At 40.5% G+C, this 22,474-nt stretch overlaps 1 long non-coding RNA gene across 1 annotated transcript in view; it reads left to right on the plus strand.

Annotated features, from left to right (window-relative positions):
- The window catches only part of LOC120884131 (uncharacterized), a 61,341-nt gene extending 39,799 nt beyond the window's left edge, over positions 1–21,542 (plus strand). The window contains exons 3-4 of the long non-coding RNA XR_013436137.1: positions 14,328–14,393; positions 14,894–21,542. This is a non-coding gene — a long non-coding RNA (uncharacterized LOC120884131). The remainder of the gene's footprint in view (positions 1–14,327; positions 14,394–14,893) is intronic.
- The last annotated feature ends 932 nt before the right edge of the window (positions 21,543–22,474 follow it).

Here is a 22,474-nt window from a genome sequence, read left to right on the forward strand (position 1 = left end):
CTTATAACTGTGAGTTTCTGTCCCTTGACCAACAACATCTTCCCACTTCAGAAGGGATCGTGTCATTTGAAGATAATTTTATATATATACCAGTTCTCCCTGCTCCGAGATTATGAGAGCCACAGAAGACCGGATGAGTCTCATCTTTGTGTTTCCTGAGCACTGAATGCAGTGCTTAGTCTATAGAAGGTGCTTGCTATAAACTGGGTCTGTAATGCCTTCCAAATGCCCTTGTGTTGAAGACTGACTCCCCAGCCTGCCACTATTGGGAACTGGAGGAAATGTTAAGAGGGAGGACCTAGTGGGACATCATCTGGCAATAGGGGTGTGACCTTGAATGGGGATTTTGGGACAGGATGCTCTTTGTTACCTCCTTGTCTTGCTTCCCTGTCATGGTAGAAAAGCTTCTGCTCCACCACATTCTACCTGCCATGATGCATTGCCTCACTCAGGCTCAGAAGTAATGAGGTCAACCTACCAAGGACGGAAAACTTCAAAATCGTGGCCCAAACAAATCTTTTCTCTTTATAAGCTGATCGCCTCAAATATTTCTTAGAGTAAATCCAATAAATACTTGGCAAAAGACTAATTCCAGATCTTCCACAAGGAAGATCTGGGATTAGTCTTCTTGTAAGGGCTTGGTCCTTACAAATTAAAACCACATTGAGATGCCATCTCACTTCAGTCAGAATGACAATTATAAAGAATACAGGGAGATAGGAACTCTCCTACATTGTTAATGAGACGGCAAATTGGTGCAACCGCTATGCAAAGTCGTATGGAGATTCCTTAGAAAACTCGGGATGGAGCCATCATTTGATCCAGTTATCCCACTCCTCAGTCTGTACCTAAAGGACTTAAAAACAGCTTACTACAATGATGCAGCCACATCGATGTTTATAGCGGCTCAACTCACAATAGCCAAGCTACGGAAACAACCTAGGTGTCCTTCAATGAATGAAAGGATAAAGAAAATGTGGTATCTATGAACAATGGAATATTACTCCACCATAAAGAACAATGAAATTATGGGATTTGTCAGTAAATGAATGAAACTGGAGAATATCATGCTAAGTGAAATAATCCAACTCCCACAAAAACCAAAGGCCGAATGTTATCTCTGATTTTTGGATGGATGCTAACCCACAACAAGGGAGCTTGGGGAGGGGAATAATAGAAATCCATTGGACTAGACAAAGGGAAACACAAGGAAGGGAGACAGGAGGGGAATAGGAAAGACAGTAGAATTAATTGAGCATAAGTTTCCTAGCCTTATATTTGTATACACAAACCGGGTAACTCTTATCATATCATGTATGATCACAAGAGTGGGAACCTAAATAGAATATGTTATACTTTATGCATGTATATTCTGCCAAAATACATTCTACAATCTATTGTTATGTATAACTAAAAAAAGTTTTCAGATATTAAAAAAAAAAGTTTTGAACTGGTTAGCTCCCCATTAGCACAGAGATTTTCAAACTTGTCTTCTTTGGAATTATCTGGAAGCTGTAACATTTACTGACCCTTGAGTTTCCCTCCCTGACATCTTTGACGGATGTGGATTCAGGCTGGGAGTGGGGACTCAGGAAGTGTCCCCAGCCAGTGCTGATGTGCAGGGGGGGTTGAGTGTCCAGTCTAGGGTCCAGTGTCCTGCTCATCTCAATTCCTTTCCTCCCTCTTGCTCTCAAAGCTGGCAGTGCTAATTTCTTCTTTTCTTATAGTCAATCTTTCAGAACTGTCCAAATAAAATAAGACCATGGAAATGAAAGTACTTTGAAAAAGCGTGTTGGGACCACTGGGTTATTAGAGGGGCATTTCCTGAATTGGAGTTGGCTTTTGAGCCCTAATTGAGGTCATTGAACTTTCCTCCACATCAGATAAATTAGTAAGGAACAAATAAATAAACAAGCTTTATGGCTTCCTTGGAAAAAAAAAAAGGGCTTTCTTTCTCCTTCCAATAGCTACGGTGGCAAGGTGGGAGACTTTTGAGAAAAGAGAGGGTGGGGACATTCCACTAGGGTCCTGGGCTGGTTTATTCTTCATCAACTTACTCAGAATTAGCAAAGGACACTCATCTGCCTGCCCCCATCCTCCCACCAAAAGTGTAGCCGAAGAAGCTCAAGCAGTATCTGAGGTCAAGGACAAAGAGGGAACATCAGGGGCCTCATCATGATGGACATGGAAAACATTATACCCAGTGAAATAAGTCAGTCACAGGGGGATGAAACGTAACTCCCCTCATAGAACTATCTAAAACAGTCAAACCTCCACAAGCAGAATATGGAGTGGTGGTGTCCAGCAGATGGGGAGAGGAAATTGGGATTGAATACCAATTCACTGGATACAAAGCTGCAGCTGTACGTGATGAATGAGTTCATGAGACCCACTGTACCACCTAGTGCCCATGGTGACAATATAGTACCCATTCATGCACTTAAAATTTAAGAGAACCCATCAGATGTCAAGTTTCATTACCACGAGAACAAGAAAAAAGGGAGGAGGGGAGAATGAATTGGAAAACCCAAACAGAGGGACCCAAGGAAATTTTAGGTGTCGGTACATTTCTTACCTTGATTGTGGTGATGGTATCAAGGGTGTTGGTGTGTATCTAAACTCATAGCGTTGTGTACATTAAACATGGGCAGTTTTTAGATATATCAAGCATATCTCAATAAAACTGTAAAAGGTGCCTCTTTGAAAGTGCAATGGACAAAAACGGTGACCAGCCACGCGTCTTCAGAACCCATCTACTCTTTCCAGGTGCCCCACGCTGGCTTGTGTGCGCTCTGCTCTTGCTGTCTTTGGGAAACCGTTCTTGGGCTCCTGGAGCTGCTTTGCCTTGTGGCTTTCTGAATCAGAGTGGCTAGAAGTGAGTGTCTCCCTGAGGTGACCTCAGCCAATGACTGAGGGTTATAACATACAAGACGCCAGCCCTGTCCTCCAAAGGCATCCTCTCTCACTCCAGTGTCCCCCAGAGACTGAGGTGAAGATTTTCCCAGAAGTCCTTGCTGGTCTGGTCTCCTCCCTTCACCTGTCCTGCCTCCTTGTGCCTCACCCCCTGGTTCCTCCTGGGGCTCTTCCATTCTAATTCACTTGCACACAAACCATGTCTTAGAGTCTGCTCCAAGGGAACCCGATTTGAGCCCCCCAAAATAACATGATATGATGGCGTGATTCCTCCTGGCAACCTGGAGACTGCAAAAACCCATGCTTTACAGAATGTGTACTCAGATACTGTTCGTTGCTTTTTATTTGAAACATGCATCGTTTCATTTAACCCCCAATCCAACTGCTTGCAGACAAACAACAAAAAGCAGGGGGTTCAGGGAGAGTAAGTAATTTCCCCACGATCACACAGTAGCTTAGCAGTAATTAAAAGAGAAAACCTGATGGGACCTGAAACTCTTTATCTGGGTTACTCCAGAGAACAAACGGAAGGTCTGGGGCAACGTAGTTCTCCCTACTTTTTTGTTAATTTTTTCTTACTTATTTCTTGTTTCCATTTGTACCCAGTTCCTTTCAATAGCATTAGCCCAAGGGCAGGTCTGAGGAGAGTTTCATGTTCTTCTGACAGGCAGATGGGGAACAAAAACTCCACTCGCAGCCTGGTGAGAACAAGGGTAGTGATTGATCTTAGCTTGCTGCTCCGAAGGGCAAACCCTTGAAAACCAATCCTGTCTCCATCCTGGGTGGGGAAAACATCCATCACCACATGCCCCGCCCTCCCTGAGCAATGCCTGCCGCCTCCCACTCAGGTGTGAGAGTGAAGTGAGCTGTCAAGACGTCACCTCATGCCTGGGGGAAGGCTCAGGCAGTGTTTCTGCAGGGAGCCAGAAGGCAGGTGATTTGAAGCTAATTTCTAGTGAACGCTGGTCATTTTTTTTACAAGTCACGTGTCACGCCTGATGGGGACACGTTCTGAGAAATACCTTGTTGCACAATTTTGTGTTTTGAGAACATCAGAGAGTGTTTGTTGCAAAACCCCAGATGGTACAGCCTACTCCACACCTGACTATATAATATGGCCTATGGCTCCCTGTCCACAAATCTATAGTTTATTGAACTGTACTGAATACTGCAGGCAGTTGTAACTCAGTGGGAAGTATTTGTGTCTTGAAACATACCTCAACAGGTTGGTTTGTGCGAGCTTTACTGCAGATATAAGTAATGTGTTGTGTTTTGACATTAGGATGGCTACAATCTCACAAGGCACTAGGGTTTCTTCATCTCCACTATGACCTATGGGGACACTATCATATCATACACATGCTCTGATGTTGACCAAAATGTCATGATGCAGTGCATGACTGTATTGAATTCTGCTTAGCAATATTACGTATCTGCTGGATGACAGAGCAGAACACAAAGATGGACAAAGCTTGGTTCCTGCCCCGTGGGAACTTGCAATATGTGAATGAGACATTCAGCCAATCAGAGCTCAAGAAGGAATTGGGGGCACATGATGGAGGGCCGTCAGGCCTGCCCTGGGGAGGCACAGTAGTTTTCAGGTGTAGAGCCCCATCACATGGGAGTGCAAGGCGCTTGCAATTGCTTCAGACAGAAGTGCAGTGTGGTCACAGAGGCTGGACTCAGAGGGTTGAAGGAATTTCCGGTGAAGGGAAGAGATTTAAGAAACGCAGAGAAGTCTTGGGATGCAGAGCATATTCTAGAGAAGATCTAGAGAAGCTGGAGCTGATAGGATGGAGAGTGGTGAGAGGGACAGTCATGCTTCACTCAAACTTCATAACTGTGTCTGTTTTGTGCCCCGTAGGGTGTGGATCACCATGAAAGATTCTTGAAAGCTGACAAAGATGCAGCCTCTTGTCCTTTGTTGCTCGTAGATAGGGGACAGAGAAGCAAAGGGATAGTTACAGCCAGATGCAACATGCTGTGCGTGGGCACAAAGAAATGGATCTGTTGGAGCTGGGAAGGCTTCCTGTACAGGGTCCCTTGCGTGAAGCTGCCTCTCAGTTGAAGAAGGGTTAACGAGGTCGGAAGGGAGAGCGGTCAGTAGACCAATCACTGAGTGCTTCAAGTCAAACTAGCAGTGAATATTGGAATCAGTGCCTATTTGGGTGCAATGAGAGCCGCTGTGAGACCTGTGTTTCAGAGAGACCTTGTGAATGACTGACTAAGCTTCTGAGGGTCCTCCAGCCTCCGACCCTTCCTCTGGTTGACTGGCAGGGTTGTGCTGTGTCTTGAGATATTGTTCCTGGGGTTCTGGTTCATTCGGGGATTTATTTTTATCTCTATGAATTAGTACCTCTAGGATGCCCATAGAACAGGGGTCTGGGCCAGGGAAAGATTGGAACACAGAAAGGCTTTCCACACACCCACTGGGCTGACATTCTGTAAGGAAGAGGAAATGGATGGAGACCAATTGCTGATCCGGTAACTATGGTAATGTGCAGGCTCCTGTCATTGAGGAGGTGCCTGAATGGATTAGAAGCACCTTTAAATATGCTTGTTTGGGAAGAGCTGGCTAAACTTGTCTCAATTGTGTCTGCCTCGGACAAGCCTCTCTCCAAGTGGCCAGAGACGGGGTTTTAGAAGGCTGAGTTTCAAAGGAACGCTTGGCTTTTGCACAGAGAGAAAGGAGATTCGAGGAACGCTCAAACCTGGCCTGGATATTTCCCACTAATGCCAGGCAGCTGCCCCTAAAGCCCTCCCCAAGCAATCCACAAGGCAAGGGCTTTGCTTTGAAACTAAGACTCTGCCTCAAATATAAATCTATTTATAACAGCAACAACAAAAAAAAATGCTTTCCCTTTGTTTCAAACACTTCTGCTAGTCTACCTTTGGAGTCTCATTTTGAACTTTCCAGAAAAAATCTGTCTCATCCCCTTTTCTTAAATATCGCAAATCATGTTTGATTTCTATCAGCGTGTTCCAGAAAATAGTTGGGCAGACTTGAATGTCAATCAAATCTCTGCTACTTGCTTCTTGTTGTGTGGCCTTCGAAAAGTCACTTGGCCTCTCTGAACCTCACTTTTCTGATCTGTAGAACAGAGATGATAGCGCCTGTTTTAAAAGCTTTGCTGAAAGTTTTGCAAATTCTCTAGCTTTATCAGATAACAGAGTAAAAAATCAAATACATGGCAGTTTCTTCAACTCTCCATCCTCAACTAATCTTCCCAAATCTGTGAACTTTGTGAAGACTGAACAAGTCTGCCCTACATCTGCTTGCATTTCAAGGTTTAGTGAATACGTAGAGGAAATGAGCTGGAGAAGTGACACAGCATCAGACGCTTCTCTTCAACCAGTTAGTGTGGCCTGCTTAATTCGTTTACATTGTATTTTGTTAGTCCAACTACTAAATTAGTTGCTGTTGCTATCCTAGTTTAGACAGTCTCCTGACTTCACCCAGACCCTATCAAGGGTGCAGATTAACAGAAGAAGGCAAAGTGGTCTCCACTCTCAGGAGAGCAAGCCCAAGTCCCCACCTGTTGGTAGAAAGCACGGTGCTCTTGCAGAAATAGACTGTGGATTGCAAGATACTCTCAGAACATATGACAGGTTGTCCTGTCCAGTACCTTGAGATCTTCAGGTGGTCATGAGATCTCTTTATACGCCTAAGCCCTTCATTCACCCCCAGCCATGTTTCTCTGTTTACCTTCAACTTGCTCTCTCTGCTCAGAAAATCCACCTCTTTCTTTATCCCCCCATGCTAGTTATGTGAAGTCTCTTGGAACCTTGTGGATCTCTCCATTTCAGACCAGGAGAAGTGATGTCATTTGTAGGTACCACCAGAGAAGTGACTTCACTTTTAAAAATAAGGGATATTTTTTGCATTCTATCTTCAAATTATAAAGCAAATGTGTGACATTGCTATAAATGAAGAATGTGAGAATTAAAAAATCAATAACCCCTAATCCCTCTGTTCATTAGACACATATAACTGAGTTTGACATCATTTATCTTCTGTGCTTTAATTCTATAAACCTTCTATCTCATGCATAAGAACAACTTGTATAAGATTTTATCTGTTGCAATTTGATTTTTATATTAAAATGTTAGCATTTTCTGATATTGCAACATAGTGCTTATAGTCATTACTTTTATGGATGGATTGTGTCCTGAGTAGACTTATCCTCTTTATTAAAACTATCTTGGGTAGTTTGTCTTAGTTAAAAACTTATTTATGTTATAAATAATGCTGCTATCTGCTTTTTTTGCTCACACAATTATATAAGTCAGCATAGACTAATCTTTCAATGAGTTACAAAGGCAATTCTTCTATTTCTTACATCACAGAGCAGTATCATCCTTCCTATTCTCCCTACTCAACTCCACAGGGTTGGTTAGGGACCCAGCATCATCCATCTGGCAACTCTACCATCTTCTAGGACCTCAAAGACTCCAGAGGCTCCCCAGAATTCATCAGGAAGATAAAAGAACAGACAATGCACAAGGAACTTCCAAGGAGGTCTTGGGTCTGCTTAGCAGTGTGCAAGATTTACACAAGCACATCATTGGCCAGATCTCAGTCACATGACTTCAGCTAATTGCAAGGGATGATGGGAGACGCAGTTCTGATATATACTCAGGGAGAAAAGTATCTAGCCAGTCTCTGCCATAACAATTTTCTTTATATTACTCTTTAGGAGTAATATAAAGTAATACTCTTTATATTAATCTTTAGGTTTGATTATTTCCAGAATAGTTATTTCAAAATTCAGTAATCTTCTATAGCAATGAATATATATTAGGGGCCTTCATTCCACTCTCTAGTGAATTATTTAACAAATACACTTGTTACAGGTAGTGTCCTGGATATGTGCTAGGGTATAACACAGGATAGAACATGTAGTTTGAATTTTAGCAAGGAAGATGGGCAATTAGCCAAACTTTTATGTACATTCTTGTTTTGCTCTGAAATACTTTGCTATGCATAAATTCCCTCAACATTTTAATTTCCTTGGGACTTATATATTTATTTTGCAGTCTTGGGCACACAGAATCCAAAACGCTACCTATTAAACAGATGATGTGATGGGTTAAAAAATATACTTTATGAACAAATCTTTGAGAGGGGCAATGACTGGCTAAAGATCTACAGAGAAATCCTGAGACAATAATAACCAAAGATAAGTGTCCAACAGATTGGACAAGATATCAAATAACGGTTCTGCAAGGAAAAGAAAGATACTTTCCAAGCTCAAGAAGGGCCCTCCCGCCTTCACTGTGTGCCTGAAATCAGCAAGAGCCACATAGTCTTAACTCACAGCCAGGGGACTTAGAGAAAATGCAGGGCTTCCTGTCATGGTGGTTGACCTTGAAGTCAAGTGAGATGATAAACTTTCCACCCAAGCTAATACTAGGAATGAATTGGATTTCTTAAGGCAAAGTGACTGAAAAATCCAGCTCACACAAAAAAGGGGGCAAATCTTTTGTTTTGCCTCTATTTCTAAAGTATGAGAAAATAGTATTTTTTACTATGAAATGTAGTTTAATGAATGCAATATAATATAAGGAATGCAAATACTTTATGTCAATTAAGAGCAGGGACTTAAAATTCCATTTTAAGGTACAATGCTGCTTGCTTTATTGACTTTGCCTTCTTCTTTTCTCCAGAAAGCATTAGAAGAAAGTCTGCTCCCTGCTGGGAATATGGCCTCCCCACCCCATTCTCAGATTTCCCAACACCTGTTGGGCAGCTGCTCTGTTCTGCCCCAGCAGTGGCTGCATTTGCAAGAGCTAAATTCTGACAATATGGAAAGTTAGTGATATACTTAAGGGATTTTCAATATGAACTTAACTACAGTAGATGGCTGGAACCACACTCTCATATTTCCTATGTACTTTTGGGGTCTCCATTAAGAAGCAATAAAAATAGAGCTACCGAGTTCACTGGCAGTGTAGCTATGAATCTTTTCCTCCATCTATCAATAACCACATAAAGGTAGTACTTCTGTAACTTTCTATGTGTGACTATGCATCTTATATAGCTGCCAGTTGTAATGATGGTTTCCAAATAGCATCATAATAGCTGCTAACACTTAGGGGTTGGGCAATATTCTAAGCATGATATATACACTGATACAGTCAAATCTAAAAAAAAAAACAAAACAAAACTGAAGAGATAGCTACTATTATAATCTCTCTATTTTGCTGATGAGGAAAACAAATCTGAGAGGTTAATCAGCTTGCCTTAGTTCACAAAGCTATCGAGTGGCAAAACCAATATTTTCAACTGGACCATCTGGAGACATAGTCCCTGTTCTTTTTTCTTTTTTTTTAACCTTTATTTTTTATTTATTCATATGTGGTGCTGAGGATCGAACCCAGCACCTCACACGCACTAGGCAGGAGCTCTACCTCTGAGCTACAACCCCAGTCCCATAGTCCCTGCTCTTAATTGACATAAAGTATTCGTATTTCTTATATTCTATTGCATTTATTAAACTACATCTCATAGTAAAAAATGAGATTACTCTGTCTTTAATCTGTAACAAGTCTTTGAGATATGTAGGGAAAAAAACATGAGGAAAGATATGGTTCATGTTACTATCATTTTCACATAATAAAAATGAAAAAGAAATTGAAAATTCTTAAAGCTCATGAGGAAGAACATTTCATATCCTGATTTTATGTGTATATTTTATAATATATGTTATATTTGATAATACATAGCGTGGTACGCAGGGCCTAAAGTATATACTACTTATGCATTTATAAAAATATACACTTAATTATATATTTGCATATCTAATCGTATGAAATTATTTCAAAATGACATTTAAAGACAAATGCATTCACTTGAGATGCAAGAACATTGCCCAGGTCTGTTCAGTAGATGTTTGAGAATCTTTTACAAATCAAAATACCCTGCCCTAGGAGGAAAGGTAAAGGACATTTTAGAGTTGAAAGAATTAAGTTCTATATTTCTTATGAAAACAAAATTCATTGCTTAGTGACAAAAAGGTTACAGGGTTTTTTTTTATAATACTCCAATAAGCCAGGTTATTAAAATTTCCGAGGCACTCAACATTCCAGGAATATTTTTATATATCTGTGGAGGTTGGAGGGGAATGAGATGAAAGATCCCTTGAGCCTGGGCTCTGTTCTTAATTCTGCTAGAGACTGGTCTCTGGTAACAGGGACTAGTTCTTTAGCCTCTCTGGGCTTCAAGTTACTCATTTTTAAAATGAACCTAAGGATCTCCCTGGTAAATATTCCAGGGGCCTTGGAGTTCTGACCAACATTTATTCCGCGTTACTTAAAGCACGGAAGGTGACGGAAAGAGTGATAATTGCTAACTGTGACATTGAACTTCCAGGAATCCAGCACTCAATGAAGCTCTAGCAGAATGAGGCGAAAGGAGTGCTTGCCTTGGTCCTCTCTTTTCTGCACTGGGGTCCATCATTCCGTCATGAAATAATTACTGAACATCAACTATGTATAAGGCACAGTTGTCGATGTTAGCAACAGAGCTGGGAACCAACACCAAAGACCCTGCCCTCTTGGAACTTACGCTGGGTTTAAGGCATTTAGACCTTAGGCAAGTGAACATGACTATGTGATGCTAAGAGTTAGTAAGTGCTTTAGGGGAGAAACAGAGAAAGAAAGCAGGGAGGGGGATTCTATTTCTCATATGGCAGCAGACTTGATTTGAACTGATATGAGGCCATTTATAGGCGCGGTTAATCTAATTTGGTGTGAACAGTTATGCTTGTTGCAGAAGTCTACTTCTGTCTGAGTATTGGTGCTGCCCCCAACCTTCCGGAGGGGACTCTGTAATGAAAAAAATTGCATTCCTAAGTACATGGGTCCTCAAGTTTCTATAGAACGAAACAGGGAGCTCTTCTAACCAGATTTTAGAAGAGGGATCAGGACCGGAAATAGAAATGTGAAAACCATCATCCTGTAAATGACATTTTAATAAGGGCCAAGTTTGAATATAGGTGGCAAGGACTCAACCCTGGCCCAAACCACCATGGTCTGTCTCACTGCCATGCTTCCTAGCAGGATGAGGTGGACAGAGGAGGATTCCCCAGAGTGCAAGAACAATAAAGAGGGGCTGTTGTCCAGAAAGCAAGCAAAGACAGAGTTGCAAGAGCACGGTGAGAAGCCCTGAGCACCTGCGGGAGGTGCAGCTGAAGGGTCCAGAGGATAAAGAAGGGGCTCGTGAAAGAAAAGAGGCAGCAGTATCATCATTATTGCCAGGATTCCTTCTGCCGACGGCCATTCCTGATAACACCGTTGATCCTATAGCTAACACGACTGCACAACGATTTGCTTTCTGTGCTAAGCATATAAATTACTTACTTTTCCAGGATGTGAAGTGTATTTCATGGAGGCCATGTCATACAGTCAACAACCATCAACCTCAAAGCCAGAAAGAGCAAGGTTCCAAGTCCACCCTGAATTAGGCTACCCACCCCCCTCTCCAGCCACCTGGGCTCAGTGACTTAACCCTGCTGGGGTTTTTTTTTTTTTCATTTTTCTCATCTGAAAAAAAAATGATACCATTAATAACAATCTCACATGCATGTTGTGCATTAAAAGCAATGACAGATGCAGAGTCTGACTCTTTAACGAGTCTTCCAAGTGCTCCCCTTTTCCAAGGAAGAATGGATAATGTGCAAAGGGAAGCACAGTGTGGGACAAAGCATGCACCAGCTGCATCCCTTGGGAGACTCTGGCCCTAGCAGCTCTGCTCTGTGACATCCTAGGCAACTCATGCCACATTCTTATGATTTAAAGGAAAAGATCAACAGCCAGTAGACACAAACACATTTTTTTTTTGTTTTAAACTGGAACAGTAGTTTTAGTTAATTGGTTGGTTCACTAAATAGGTATCACTGTCCAGGTAGCCATACTCTGTCCTTTTCTGGTGACATCACTCATCCACATTACCGACCCATCCCTTCAACCAATTTGAGGTGGTGGCCTACTTATAGAGCAAATAGACTCTCATATCTTTGTTTAAAGTATTTTACAAGTTTTGAACTAACACTTCCAGCTAAGCTTGCTCGCTGTACTTTTGTTTGCTGAACACAGACACAAAGTTCAGGGTCTACTCCCGTTCAATGCTTCACAAAATATCACGGACCTAGGGGCAAAAGGTTGCCTCTCACATAAGAAATTCGAACTGCAAAATGAAATAACAAATGTTTTTAGGTATAAAAATGTTTATGGCCTATCAACCATTCAACCGTAACTCAATTCAGATATTTTGACATCTCAGAAATGAACTTGAAATCATGGAGAATAAAATTGACAATGCATTACTTAGGTAACTTGGAATTAGAGGAAATTATCAGAATATTCTTATGTTCCTCTTTAATAAGATGCACTTCCTTAGGAACTGTAGTTACTCTCGGTCTTCTTCTTTTCTCTTGATATTCATTTTGGGAAATGTCTCCTATACCTTCAACTTATTTTCAATCACTTCTTCTATCCCTTTCTCTAAGTTCTCAGCAGGGTGAAGAATACTGCCATATTCAACATTTATCCGACTCTGCAACCTTTTGTCCTTAGAATCTAGCACTTTGTAGGTGCTAGATAGTATTTATTGGCTTAATCATCTGCTAAAGAGAAGAAAGGAGAGCTGGGCTTAGGTGGCTGGAAGGGACGCTATAAAGGTTTTGGTTGGTTCCCAATAAAGTGAACCAAAGACAGGTTACTTTCAGGGAAGCGGTGCTCCCAGCATCCCTTGCTTCTAGGAGGAGGATGGGGCACAGTTGTTACAGAGTTGTTACCCCAGTGGTTGCTCAGGTTTATGGAAGAGCTGACACTTTTCTGATGTCATGAGATAGGTGCAGCAAGTGTGGCATGCCCTCTTCCTGCTGGAATCTAGGTGTGATATGGAGGAACAGAGAACATCTTGACAGTGTGAGCTGATGAGCAATGTGATTGGAATGGTAGTGTGTGGAAAAGACATTGGGTCCTAGATGTCACTGAGGAACTGTTGCACCAACCCAGACCACCTGCTTCCATGTGGCTTATTATGACATAAAATTGAATCCTATCTGTGTAAGCTGTAGGAAGTCAGCTGGGGTTGCTTTTGCTTGTGTACTTAAGGCCCAAATGATGACAGATTGCTCTACCATGGGAAGGGGTAATTGGCAATGGAGGGAAGATGAAGGGACATTTAAGATGAAGAAGCATTCTTAAAGAATACCACCATGGGTGGGTGAGCTGGGAACACGTACTAGGCTTTTATACCCTGAAGTCCAAGATGGATGGTGGAGCTTCCTGATGGTATGGGCTACTTCGAGTTCAGGCACACGGCTTCCTGTTTTTAAAAGATGAGGCAGGAACAGAATTTAGAAAACATAAAGAAATCGATGCCGAGCATGTTTTTTAAATTATTCATCTATGCATCTCAATTTTTCTCACCAGCCGTTTTGACAGGAATAGGGAGGAGAGATGATTCAAGCTGAGCTCCTTGGGATTGTATGAATGTAGCATTTTTCTGACAATTCATGAAACATCCCCTCCTGGATCGTGAGATATTTAAGGGTGGGAACAAGAGGAGAGGGAAAAGTTTGGGCATATTGGGCTTGAGGGACTGCAGGGCATGACTTGGAGATGATTCCCCGGGCATGTGTCTAAAAGGCTGGGAAGTGTTTCAGTGGCTTTGAAGTGCTTTCTTGAAAATCAATAAATGATTTTGAACAGACAATCAGGAAAAGAAGATGTATCTTTTCCTGTAGCTATTTATGAATGGATATGTATCCAGAGACTTCCAAAATTTGGTGGCATTAAAACACATGACTTGTAAATTTTTTTTTTCCCACAGCTTTATTCAGTAGAGAAGCCTCAGTACTAAAACTCAGTTAACTCTGCAAGGTGGGTGCTAATCAACTCCACAGTGTGCCTTTGACCTCTGTGCTACCAGTTGAATTCTCTTCCTGTAGAAGAGCTGTAATAACCAGAAGTGGGGTGGCAGGTGATTCAGTCACCCTTGTGAGCCTCAGATTCCACACTTGGATATGAAGCCATGGGACAAGGGGTCCACAAAAGTCCCTTCCAAGGCCAGCATCATGTGGTCCTGGAATTCTACAGCCCAGGTTCTCTCCCTTCTTGGGTCTCATATAATGGACAAGTTGGGAGCAGAACTGACCCAACTCATTTTCCAGAACTGCAGAGTTGGTCCTGGTCTCACCTGGCTTTCTTAGGCAAGAATGACCCCCCTCGACATTAATTATAGTAAGCCTGGTATTTAAGTTTACTTTCTGGAGGATTTTAAAACACAAATGTCTTTTTTTCTTTCCATGTCTACAACAAGAATAGCTTTATTACAAGAAATAGAATGAAAAAAAAAAAACTTAGATGCTTTTTAAATTATTCATCTATGCATCTCAATTTTTCAGCTTCACGTTTGGATCTTGAATTAACTGAATGAACTCACGTCATCTGCCCTATTTTATGAAGTCTTGGTAAGAAATGATCTCATTCAGAATTACAGAGGTCTAATCAAATATCTGTTGCATGTGATAGCCCCTGCTAAGTCATTTCTTAATTGTGTTATTTACTAGATTACAGGCAATTCCAGAGGGTATCTGTTTTAGTTATTCCTTTATTTCTAGAGCCTTATACAGCAGTGCCTGCGATGTAATCAATAACCACATACAGTTAATGGATTTGTGGTAAAATTTCTTCCTCTAAAAATTAAAATAACAAAATGAAGTAGTTAACTACTATCAAATCCATTCAGTGTATAAGTAAAATGAGGCTCAAAGAAGTTAAAAAAGAAAACTAGTCCACTGTCACAGAGCAGTTACTGGCAGAGCTATGACTTAAACCTAAGCAATTTAACTCCAAAACAGTTTTCTTCTTATTAGCCAGAGTGTATCTTTGTTAAAATCATTTTAAAAATTGGAATTAACAAGTAATAATTGTACATACACATGGATTAATTTTCCTTTTTATGTTACAGGGGATTGAACCCAGTGATACTTTACAACTGAGATACAACCCCAGCCCTTTTTATTTTTTTTTTATGTTGAGACAGGATCTCACTAAATTGCCGAGGCTAGCTTTGAACTCGTGATCCTCCTGCCTCAGCCTCCCAAGTGTCTTGGATTATAGGCGACTGTGCCTGGCTCATACACATATATGGGATCTGGTATATCGAAGAGAACTCTGTACTCCCATGTTCATTTAAACATTGTATATTTTAAATAGTTAAGATGGGGAATCAACTTCAGAGTCCATCATTGGATGAAGAATAAAGAAAATATTATATATAACAACAATGGAGTACTACTCAGTCTTAACAACGATGGAAACCTTGTCATTTGCAACAGCACGGGCAACTAAAGGGCACTATGCTAAGCAACATAACATCAGGCACAACAAAACAAATACTGCGTTATCTCACTTACCCATGGCTTCCAAAAACACCAAACTCATAGATATTGAGAGCGGAATGGTGGTTGCCAGAGATGGGGTTTAGTTTCATTCTTCTATATATGGATAACCAGTCTTCCCAGAATCATTTGTTTAAAAGGCTGTCTTTTCTCCAATGTATGTTTTGGGCACCTTTGTCGAGAGTGAGTATAGATGTGTAGATTTTTCTCTATGCGTTCTATTCTGTACCATTGGTCCATGTGTCCATTTTTATGCCAGTACCATGCTGTTTTTGTTACTAAAGCTTTGTAGTATAATTTGAACCCACGTACCATGATGCCTCCAGCATCACTTTTTTGACTTAGAGTTGTTTTGATTTTTCAGTTGACCTTTGTGCAAAGTGAGAGATAAGGGTGATGAGATGAGATCAAAGGGTACATGTTTGGGGTAGACAGGAGGAATTCATGGTACCTTCTTTATGGCTCCCCTCCAATTCACCTCTTCCTCAACACTCCAAGGCCACCCTAGGCAGAACTTCATCTAGACTGAGGAAGCAATGGACCGCTGATAAGAAAGGCTCTTTTGATCATGATGTATAATTTTTTTGATATGTATTTGAATCCGATTCGCCAGAATTTTATTGAGGATTTTTGCGTCAAGGTTCCAATATACGGAAATCAATAAATGTTATTCACCACATCAATAGACTTAAAAATAAGAACCATATGATCATCTCGATAGATGCAGAAAAAGCATTCGACAAAGTACAGCATCCCTTTATGTTCAAAACTCTAGAAAAATTAGGGATAACTGGAACATACCTCAACATTGTAAAAGCAATCTACGATAAGCCACAGGCCAGCATCATTCTGAATGGAGAAAAATTGAAGGCATTCCCTCTAAGATCTGGTACAAGACAGGGATGCCCTCTCTCACCACTTCTGTTCAACATAGTCCTTGAAACACTGGCCAGAGCAATTAGACAGACGAAAGAAATTAAAGGCATAAAAATAGGAAAAGAAGAACTTAAATTATCACTATTTGCAGATGATATGATCCTATACCTAGCAGACCCAAAAGAGTCTACAAAGAAGCTATTAGAGCTAATAAATGAATTCAGCAAAGTGGCAGGATATAAGATCAACACGCATAAATCAAAGGCATTCCTGTATATCAGTGACAAATCCTCTGAAACGGAAATGAGGACAACTACTCCATTCACAATATCCCCCCAAAAAATAAAATACTTGGGAATCAACCTAACAAAAGAGGTGAAAGATTTATATAATGAAAATTATAGAACCCTAAAGAAAGATATAGAAGAAGACCTTAGAAGATGGAAAAATATACCCTGCTCATGGATAGGTAGAACTAACATCATCAAAATGGCGATATTACCAAAAGTTCTCTATAAGTTCAATGCAATGCCAATCAAAATCCCAATGGAATTTCTTGTAGAAATAGATAAAAGAATCATGAAATTCATATGGAATAATAAAAGACCCAGAATAGCAAAAACAATGCTAAGCAGGAAGTGTGAATCAGGCGGTATAGCGATACCAGACTTCAAACTATACTACAGAGCAATAGTAACAAAAACAGCATGGTACTGGTACCAAAACAGGCGGGTGGACCAATGGTACAGAATAGAGGACACAGAAACCAATCCACAAAACTACAACTATCTTATATTTGATAAAGGGGCTAAAAGCATGCAATGGAGGAAGGATAGCATCTTCAACAAATGGTGTTGGGAAAACTGGAAATCCATTTGCATCAAAATGAATCTGAACCCCTATCTCTCGCCATGCACAAAAGTTAACTCAAAATGGATTAAGGAGCTTGATATTAAATCAGAGACACGGCATCTGATAGAAGAAAAAGTTGGTTATGATCTACATACTGTGGGATCGGGCCCCAAATTCCTCAATAGGATACCCATAGCGCAAGAGTTAACAACTAGAATCAACAAATGGGACTTACTCAAACTAAAAAGTTTTTTCTCAGCAAAAGAAACAATAAGAGAGATAAACAGGGAGCCTACATCCTGGGAACAAATCTTTAATCCACACACTTCAGATAGAGCCCTAATAACCAGAATACACAAAGAACTCAAAAAATTAGACAATAAGATAACAAATAACCCAATCAATAAATGGGCCAAGGACCTGAACAGACAGTTCTCAGAGGAGGACATACAATCAATCAATAAGTACATGAAAAAATGCTCACCATCGCTAGCAGTTAGAGAAATGCAAATCAAAACTACCCTAAGATACCACCTCACTCCAGTAAGATTGGCAGCCATTAGGAAGTCAAACAACAATAAGTGCTGGAGAGGATGCAGGGAAAAGGGCACTCTTGTTCATTGCTGGTGGGACTGCAAATTGGTGCAGCCAATTTGGAAAGCAGTATGGAGATTTCTTGGAAAGCTGGGAATGGAACCACCATTTGACCCAGCTATTCCCCTTCTCGGTCTATTCCCTAAAGACCTAATAAGAGCATGTTACAGAGACACTGCTACAACGATGTTCATAGCAGCACAATTCACTATAGCAAGATTATGGAATCAGCCTAGATGCCCTTCAATAGATGAATGGATAAAAAAAATGTGGCATTTATACACAATGGAGTATTACTCTGCATTAAGGAACGACAAAATCATAGAATTTGGAGGGAAATGGATGGCATTAGAGCAGATTATGCTAAGTGAAGCTAGTCAATCATTAAAAAACAAATACCAAATGACCCCTTTGATATAAGGGGAGTAAACAAGGACAGGGTAAGGACGAAGAGCTTGAGAAGAAGATTTACATTAAACAGGGATGAGAAAAGGGGAGGGGAGGGGAGGGGAGGGGGGATAGTAGAGAATAGGACAGACAGCAGAATACATCAGACACTAGAAAGGCAATATGTCAATCAATGGAAGGGTAACTGATGTGAAACAGCAATCTGTATACGGGGTAAAGTTGGGAGTTCATAACCCACTTGAATCAAACTGTGAAAGATGATGTATTAAGAACTGTGTAATGTTTTGAACGACCAACAATAAAAAAAAAAAAAGAAAAAAAAAAAAAAAAAAGAAAGGCTCTTTTGTTGAAAACTCTTTGCAAGAAAAGATATCCTTGCTTGAGGCCAGCCTAGGGTGACAAACGTGGCCCCGAGCCATTCCATGAGGAAAGAATTAAAAGACTGACAAAGAAACAAGACACGAAAGAGTAGGATTTTGAGAAGACAGGAGGCAAAATGAGTCAGAATGGGGCCCTGATGAAGCTCGTCCTTGCTGAGAAGGTTTAACAGGTTTCTTCCCTCACCCACCCCCTCCGTTCTGGTGACAAGGTCCTGCCTACTCATGAGCCACAAGCCCAGAATGTTCTTCAGCATCCCCTGTGAGACTGAATAAAGAGCATGGGAAAATGTCAGGCCTGTTGAGGTCTGTGTCTAAGATTTTGTTTGTCTCCTGATCAAGTTCAATCATTTAGAAATCCTTCTGAAACGTTGTTTTTTGTTGCAGGACGAATAGGGAAACAAAACAAATATCTATTGCTATTGCCAGACAATGACTTAAACGATTCAAGGAGATTTAGGGGATGGTACTGCACCATTCAAACAAATAGACGCATGCACGTGTCTTTACCAACTGAATGGCTTCCTTCTCTCTCCTTTTGCTAAGCAGTCTCCTAGCTGGGTATTGGTGCATCCAAGTGAACAGGGCACTTTGATAGAATGCTGGATGAGCTTTTTCTCTGGGGATTCATCAGAGATGGCTAAACTTTGGCAGACAGAACTGGTTCCAGATCATCAGAATCACTTTCTTAAAATATTTTTTTTTTTTAGTTGTAGATGGACACAATATCTTTATTTATTTATTTTTATGTGGTGCTGAAGATCGAACCCAGTGCCTCACAGGTACGGGGCATGTGCTCTACCACTGAGCTACAACCCCAGCCCGCCAGGAGCATTTTTAATGCTCCAACGGTCACTACTCGGTCACCACCAATTCTCTCAGTAGACTGGCCTTAATAGTTGCCTTTTGAACCCTACTCTTAAGAACATCAGATTGCATTCTTTTTCATGAAAAGGTGTTTCAGGGTCATCTTTGATTCCACTTTCTTCACCTAAGAAGTCATCCAGTAAATGAGTTATCTAAGGAATTATAGTGTACCTTTTTGAGGTGGAGGATAGCATTTGACACCCAAGACCTTGAAATTTTCACTTATAATCCTTCAAAGTAATAAAGGATGGCTATATGCCCTGCAAGAAGAAATACTGTCTTTGTACCAAAAGGTTATGACTTAATTTATATAGTCATTATATCTTTTACTTGTTTGTCAGATATTGGTTTGTTTTGCTTTATTCTATATAACTGTTCATAATTGCAAAGTTCAGACTTTTCCATGACATATCAGTAGTTGCCTTAAATAATATTGCATTAAAATTTTAGCTGCCTCGACTTACCAAAAGAATCTACTATGAAAATAAATAGGCAAGTGGCAGTTGTGGATAGACATTTGAAAAATATGAGTCTGATACAATCATGGAATCCAAAGCAGATAGACCCTTACAGATTGACAAAAAGATGAGCAACTTCCTGAAAGTAGGCCATTCTGTGCACAAATGAGTCATGCAAATGGAGATTAAGTGCATGAGAAAGAATCAACACCATTAATCATCAAAGGAATACAAATTAAACTTACCACCATGCAATCACCAGAGTGACAAAGACTTTAGGAAACGGTTAACTGGAACTCTCAAACACACATGGTCAATGAGATTGGTACATTGATAGCACTGCTTTGGAAAAAATATCAGTTTCATACAAAATTAAATACTCACCTAATCTATGATCTACCCATTCCAATTCTTAGATTTACCCAAGATAAATAAAAACATATGTCCACGAAAACACTTGTACAAGAGTGTTGACAGCAGCTATATTGAAAATAACAGAAATCTGAGAAATGCCCCAGGTATATGAACAGACTGTGATGTATTTATAAAATGGAACATTGCTCAGGCAACGTAGATGGATCTTTATTATTGAATGAAGAAGACTTACGCTACAATGCATACTCTAGGATTACTTCACCATGTAATATAATCCTCTAACAAGTGAATTTTATCTGGAATCAGAATGATGTTGTGTGTGAGGATGGGAGTGGAGATCGATGGGAAGAGGGATAGAGGAAGCTTCTGGAGTGAATGATAATGCATCCTGGACAGGGGTGCATGCACTGGTCAAAAGCCTAATAAATGTATAGTGAGTGTCTGTGTATTTGAATGTGCATCCAAAGAAAAATACCGTAATCAAATATTGAACTCTGGTTATTGATATTTGTGCTGCGGTATTTAGTGGGACATGCGCAGATAACTGGAACTTATTTTGCAATGCATCAAAAAATAAGCTGAATCAATGGATGAACAGAGAGATGTCTCAGGACAAAAAAGAGGCAGTGAGATATAGGTGTCCATGTTAGAGGTTTTTTTAAAAAATCTTATTTAGGAGAAACATTGTGTATAAGGCCCTATTTTCTCTCCCACCTGAGAGCCAACTCTTAGAAGTGAAAAATAAAATTCAAGCTACCTCTAAATAAACAAAAGAATTCACAGATGAAAATTACCTCTACTGTCCCTTTTAATGAGAAGTTAGCAACCAAGATGGTTTTGGAGACTGGTTCTGTGCTCACTAGGCAAAGGGATTGGTTGCAAAACAACTTGGCTTGACGCACCACTAGGACACGTGGTGGGAGCTGTGGCTAGGTCCTCCCATGGATGCTCAAATTATTAGGCAAAATTTAAAGGAGAATTAACATATTTTTATAGTCTCAAGAATCTTCTCCCATTATAAAGGGGGAAATGATAGTTTTGCGGTGGAGAAATCCAACAGGTACCAAGTGGTAAGACCTCTCAACATCATGTAACTCTTGATAGGATATAATGAGGGCAAATGACCTCTGTTGTGGTCTTGCCAAACTTCCACAAACCACTGCATAATGTCCATCTGATCATGAGAAAGCAGCTCCCACCAAGGGTTTATCTATCTAATTAAGTGACCAAGTGTCAAAGTCATGCAAGGCAAGGGGAGACTGAAGAACTGTCACAGATTGGAAGAGACCAAGGCAATGTGTCCACTAAATGCAGCATGGAACCCTGGATAGATTCCAGACCAATAAGACATTTGTGGAAAAAAAAAAAACTTGTGAAAACCTGAATAAAGTTTTGAGTTTAGCTAATAATATTGTTATCAATGTTGATTGCTAAGTTTCCCTAACTATGCCATGGTTTCTTAAGAGATGAATGTGAGAGGGAGATGAGTGGAAGATGTTTGGTGGCTCTTTGTATTATTTTGCAACTCTCCTGAAAGTCTAAAGTTATTATAAAACTGAAAAGGAAAAAGCAATGAGCACAGTGTGTATACCTGTATTCCCAGAGACTATGGAGGCTGAGGCAGGAAGATTCCAAGTTCAAGGCCAGCCACAGCAACTTAGCAAGATCCTAAGCAACATAGGATGACCATATCTCAAAATAAAATCAATAAGTAAAAGAAAAACTGGGGGTGTAGCTCAGTGGTTAAGCATCTCTGGGTTCAATCCTCAGTAACATGTCCCTCAAAAAATGGGGTGGGGAATTGCATTACAATAAAGAATAAAACTAAATTTGGATATTCTGGGTTAAAATTGTAAAGGAGGAGGAGAGTGGGGATAGAAAAGATTTTTTAAAAGGCCGGGGTGGGGGGCAGGGGAGGGGAAGAGAGGGAAGAAGACAGCAATTCTGGTCCTCGGTGGTCACAAAAGAATTGGGCAACTCAGACTTTGTCTATTATACCTCTCCAGGCTTCAGGGCTGCCTGTAGCCCGAGGTCTGTTCATGTAGACGATTACTATGAAAACAAGAAAATCTTTGCTTAAAATTTGAAAGAAGATCCACATGAAAGGACTTTCCCTTTAAACATACAAGGAAGCTTTTGCAAGTAACTTGAAAAAATTGTTAAAATTCATTTGGGTCAATACGGAACCTTGCAACAAAGTATTTGTGCTCATGGGCTCTGGAGCCAGCTCACCCAGGTTCAGATCCATTTTTCATGATGAGTATTAAAATATCCTTAGGCAAATTCTAAGACCTTCACCAACAGAAGGGGAATAATAATATCTATTTCACCGTGTTATGGT

Source organism: Ictidomys tridecemlineatus, chromosome 3 (genome assembly GCF_052094955.1).
Source record: "Ictidomys tridecemlineatus isolate mIctTri1 chromosome 3, mIctTri1.hap1, whole genome shotgun sequence".
In the NCBI taxonomy this organism is placed as follows: Eukaryota; Metazoa; Chordata; class Mammalia; order Rodentia; family Sciuridae; genus Ictidomys; species Ictidomys tridecemlineatus.